This window comes from Lactuca virosa, chromosome 9 (genome assembly GCF_052849685.1).
Source record: "Lactuca virosa cultivar CGN04683 chromosome 9, Lactuca_virosa_CGN04683_v6, whole genome shotgun sequence".
Lineage (NCBI taxonomy): Eukaryota > Viridiplantae > Streptophyta > Magnoliopsida > Asterales > Asteraceae > Lactuca > Lactuca virosa.
Window position 1 is genome coordinate 65,761,612 of NC_136434.1, and position 6,025 is coordinate 65,767,636.

The 6,025-nt window shown below is 32.5% G+C and overlaps 1 long non-coding RNA gene across 1 annotated transcript; it reads left to right on the plus strand.

Annotated features, from left to right (window-relative positions):
- Positions 1-4,846: 4,846 nt before the first annotated feature.
- Positions 4,847-5,795, plus strand: LOC145136693 (uncharacterized). The gene is made up of 3 exons (XR_013720670.1): positions 4,847-5,012; positions 5,505-5,602; positions 5,687-5,795. It is a non-coding gene; the product is annotated as an uncharacterized LOC145136693 (long non-coding RNA).
- Positions 5,796-6,025: the final 230 nt, after the last annotated feature.

The window sequence follows — 6,025 nt, forward strand, 5'->3', positions numbered from 1 at the left end:
TTGGATTAAACCCACGCTCACTTGGATCGCTTCATGGATTTTATCACGAGTGATTGGTGACACAATAATATCTTATATTCTTGAAACTGAGATGTGTGAGTTGTATCTTGCGAGTCGGTTGCACATTGATAATATGTAAACACACCAGTAACTTGGTGTTATAAAACGTATTGTTGTGTGTGATTCGGTGAGTGAATACAAGCGAGCATTGAGTCGAAGTTTATCCGTTCCTTTTACCCAAGGTGGGATAAAAGCGATATTTGTGGGCCCCTCGATGATTTAGTGATGACAAACATAAAGTGCTCGGCCGGGTCAGGACTAATTTGATTTGTTCAATTAGTCAGTCGTCGTAAATCAGAAATCGGGAAACAACACATAGACTGAGAGAATGATTTCAATCCATGTCTCGCGTCTATACGATATCTAGAATGGAGGAATATATGATACCTTATTTAAAGGACGCGTATCTGATAAGATCAGAGTTGACAACGGCTTTTGAAAGTTATGATTGCTGATCAGGATCTGATGTCATATGCAGAATAGTTATTAGACTTATCCAAGTGGGAGACTGTTGGATTAGTGTCTAAGCCCATAACTATTTTGGTATGTACTTCACCCGATTGCGAGCATGGTCCTTTTGGGTTGCCTTCACCAAAGCAACTTGATAGGATGATTTATGGAGAAAGAGATTAATTATGATTTATTAATATATTATATGAATAATATATTAAGAGAGAAATCATATTATTTAATTAATAATAGTCAAGATTTAATCATAATTGATTTTGTGGCTAAAAGAAATTAATTAAATAAAGGGGACTAGAACTGTCAATTGTGTGACAGTTGGATATTGGGCTAATAGACTCCATACAGGATGGAGTGGACGAAATCTATGGGGAAACCCATTAGAATTCGTCCAAGGCCTCTAAAGGAGGAGTCCATGGGCTGCTTAGGGCCTAAGCAGTCAGATTAGGGTTTCCTAGTTCAAAACCCTAATAGCCTCACATATTTAAGCACCCTTAGGGCACCAAAAACGTGGCAAACTGATTCCTTAGGCTTTCTAGACGTTTTTGGTGTCCTCTCTCTCCTCCTTCTTCATCCTTATTGCTTATGGTGTTTGTGACTCCATTAGAGGTGTGACACTTGTGACACTAAGCTTTCAGAATCCAATTACAAGAAGGAATTGAGATTGTTATTGCTACATAACAATCAAGGTAAGATCTAAACCCTAATTCATATGTTATTTGATTATCACATGCTAGATCTAGGGTTTATGGCTTTGGATAATTATTGCATGTTCATTAGACAAACTAGATCCAAAGCTTTAGGCTTTGCATGTACACCATAAGAATGTTGTAGTGCTCATAACCCATCAGTTAGGAGTAAAAGAATTAGAAGCAACATAGTCAGAGTTCAAGGAGACATTGGTTTCTTCAAAAGTGTTCTCCTTGTTCTCTTCTTCCACTACTTTACCTACACAAGAAGTAGAAACGTTAGTATCCAAAACCCTAGCACTAGGTCCTGTTGCCTGTTCGGCAACTGGTTTACCTTAAACCATATAAGGTTCTCTGTCGATCTCTTCTTTTGTTAAAGGATTGACATAATACGAATGATTAAATAGAGGAGGAACACTCTCATATCCTAGACCCTTGGTTTGATTATCTTTAAAACTCAATTGTTTTTCAACTAAGGACTCGACTGTCTTACTTGACGCAGTATAATTTTTGAAACTAACATATGTTTTTCCACACTTAATTTTCAAAGCGTCAAGTTCTTTAGTTACAGCAGCAAGTTTATTTTTGATGTGATCATAATTCTCACACTTGTTGCTGTAATCTTCTTGCAGTTTCCTAAAATCATTTGTTTTGGCTTCTAATTTTTTTTAATGGTTTTTGTCCTTTTCTGAGTTGATATCCTTCGTATTTTAGGTCCTCATTTTCTCTCTTAATCAACTCGATTTGGTCACGCAAAAATTTGACAGTTTTAATGCAAGATTGAGAACAAGAAACCTCATTGACCGAGATGTTTGAGGAACTCATTTTTTATAAAAAAAAATATGCCCTTTGACTAAAAACTCAAAAGTCGACCTTAAAAGTCAAATTTAAAAAGTCAAACTTCAAAGTCAAACCGAAAAGCTAAATTTGAAATTTTGAAAGTCAAACGAGAAAGTCAAAGTTTAAAGTCAAAGGTCAAACTTTAAAGTCAAAGTCAAAATTTTAAGGTCAAAAGTCAAAAATTAAAAACTAAAAATTTGGTTGAAAAATGGATTTTAAAATTAAAAGAAATTGATTTTTGGGGTTAAAAGTGACAATATTACGAAACTTGGATCGACACAGGGACGCCTTAAGATTTAAATAGGGAAGGATTGGAACAAAGGACTTGCTAGTCCAACTGGTAAGATGCGTGTTTGAGCAATCAGGGGACCCGGGTTCGATCCCCGGCATGTATGGAGCATCATTCTATTCATTGAATACATCATAGATTCACTTATTCTTCTTCTCCTTCTTCTTCATTTGATCTGGCATCATCCTTTTGATTGGGATTCCGCACCATCAAACGGATCTGATTGATACACAAGCAGATTGGGGACTTACAACATTATTTCAGAAAACACTAATATAATAAAAACATTCTAAATTCACATTAAAACTTATAAAAATTTATGCATTTACTACTTCAAATTTATAAAAAATTCATTCATTCACAACTAAAACTTATAAAACATCATGCATTCAGAACTTAATAATTATAAATAATCATGCATTCACAAATTAGTACTTATAAGAGATCATGCATTCACAACTTAAAACTTATCTTTTTTTTATTAAAACAGTTAAATATGTAAAAAATTCATGCATTAATAACTTAATAATTATAAAAAAAAGTACTTATTCATAGCTTAAAAAACTAGTCCAAATATTCATTCACAACTTAATAGACTAGTTCAGACACTTATTCACATTATTCAGAGCTTAAAAACCTACCTTTTTTTCATTGAGACATTTCATTAAACACCTTCAATGCATCTTGTTTCTAGATCCGAGATTGTTCCCTAGCTTCAAATCCATGAGCACCGATGGTAGGCAACAACAACGATGGTGCGGCGTCAGTGGTGGAAGATGTGGACACACGTTCGCGGTGGTAGCAGTGGTTTGACGTTGGCGGTGATTTCGTTATATCTTTTGTTCTAGCGAAGCAAATCAGAGAAGTTTTCTTGTACTCCATCAGATCTGGACGTCAAAGATCTGGAGACGAACCAGATTTGGACTTCAAAGTAGAGAGTGTCATTTTTTGTTGCTCCAATGAAGCACAGTAGTTGATGGTAGGTTTTGGTTGGGGGTGACAAGATTGATGAACGCGAAATGAGTCGGAAAATCGACGATGCTAGCAGATCTAAAGGCGTATGTTCTAGATCTGAAGGTGGCGACTCTAGATCTGAAGGTTGGCAGTCGATGGTGGTGAGATCGACGTCTGTGGCAAGAGGTTATGTTAAGGACGATGAGAGTAGATTTGAAGCCAGATGTTCCACATCTGAAGGTAAATGTTATAGATCTGACCGGATTTTGACAGATCTGGACTAGGAACACCACCGGAAATGAGAAAAACCCACCTAAATTCTTCAGATATGTTGGAAGTCGTCGGAGAAGGACGTAATGATGGTGGTAATGAGTTTAGCAGACGACAGGAGGCAATGGGATGTCAAAGACGGTAGATGGTGGTGGTGGATAGTCGCGGGAGGTTGGTGGTGGCCGTGTTGTACAGTCACCGAAGGTAGGTGGTGGTGTTTGTCGTGGAAGAAGGAAATGCTTGAAAGTTGAAAGGATTTAAAAACATATGAGAGAGATTGAGTGTTCAGATATGATAATGTATATGATTAATCTTAAATACGATGTTAAACGATAAGAAAAATATAGGTTAACCAAAATTCTCTTAGTAAAAGTTATTCTTAAAAGGTTCCTAACTTCTAATGGTTCTCATTTGATCTTTTATATATATATATATATATATATATATATATATATATATATATATATATATATATATATATATATATATATATATATATATATGAGAGGTTAAACTCACCTTGCATCTTTGTTTTTTTGTGATTTTCCAATCAAATGATGCTCAAAGTCTTATGAATGATCTTTATGTGGGAATTGAGAGGTACCCGGATGTATTTCCATGGTTTTACCAAATAATCCTAAATCCATTTGCCGGTTAGAACCATTACAATTAACTGCCCTAAGCTAATTACCATCTTAACCTTATACCTAAAATAAATCTTTTAAATAATTAGATAATAATTAAAATTCTAATATACATGTGTAATCTTCTTATTGGTTGTTTTCATTTTCACAACGACTTTATATTTTCGCATGAACCTTCTTTTATATATATATATATATATATATATATATATATATATATATATATATATATATATATATATATATATATATATATATATATATATATATATATATAAAGAGAGAGAGAGTTAGGTTCAAATGTGGATGAACAAATATTATGTGGATATAAAGATTAATATGGATCAATCATTTCAAAAACATAAATAAGATAAAAATAGTAATTTTAAATATTATTTAATTTTAATAAATAATTAATTAAGTCATCTACCCTTTAATTTAGGCAAATTACTTTATTTAAAACCATATACCACCCAGAATAGAATATACAGAAACGATCGACATCAATTTCTCCCAATCTTCCGTTAAACACAGTCGGCCATACATTTGCCCCATTTAATCGCCGGCTAAAAAGCGGCAATGACCCTCTTCACCGTCAGTCTTCCACAAGTTGCCGCCATTCACCACCGCCTCAATAACGTCATTCCTCCCTCTAATTCTCTTTGGTTATTGGAAGGATTTCTTTTATTTTATATATTTGAGGTCATTGTCGGATATTGTTTTTAACCAAAATCAAAGCATTTTTGAGGGTTAGAACTATTCAACGGAATCTTTCACAGCCACCGAATCCAACCTCAAAATGTAATAAATTTCTTAGTTTTGTTTCGTTTTTAAATCATGCCTTGATTCCTACTCTTATTATTTTTCTTTATAGACTTCAATTTTAATTTATTTATTTATTTTTTTTACATGTTGGGTACTTCTTTTGGTCATAAATTGTTTAATAGTTTTATTGTTTTCAATTGTTTATTGTTTGACTGTTTCAATCACTTTTAGTTATTTTAGTTATTGATTGATTTATTATGCTATTGAATATAGAGATATATAAAGCTCATGAATGTGGTTATATGGGATATTAAAAGTTCCGGTGGAATTATTAAATGAAATTTTACATACGTTTGATTGAAATACAATTTTTGAAGGTTATTTACTCATTTATTTAAACATATATGATGAAGAAAACTTCATATATGTTTTTGTTTTATCTTTTGATAATTAATGTTAATATTCGGGTATTTTGTTTTTTTATGTGTTTTTCGCTGTTTTGATAATTAATGTTATTTCATATGGCAGGAAAAAGTTTTATTAAAGAAATCGTGATGTTACCACAAGTACTATCAACAAGAAATGACTTTTTTTTGTTCTTCCTTATGTCAATTTGTCTAGAGAAGGTCCGATATTTCTACATCTTATTTGTTGAGAGTTGTATGTTTTTATATTCTTGAATTTTCATTATTTGTGTGCGTTTGTTTCAGGACCACTCAGAATGTAGAAGGTTCCTTGGAACAACAATGGTGTGTGGAAATTAAGAGAGAATTTCATGACAATTGGAATTCACCACACCAACATATCAAAATATAGCAGCGTGAAACAAAAATGAAAATGAAGATTTTTTCACGAATGACATTGTATTCTTATAGAATAAAGATTTTTTCAAAAATTAATTATTATAAAGCATTGTATTTTTATAGAATGTGACACAAATTGAAAAAATGACATTGTATTTTTATAGAATGTGACAATATGATTTATTTTTTTGTTTATTTTTGGACCTTAGATTCTTCAATAATGTTAATAATAAATGATTATTATTT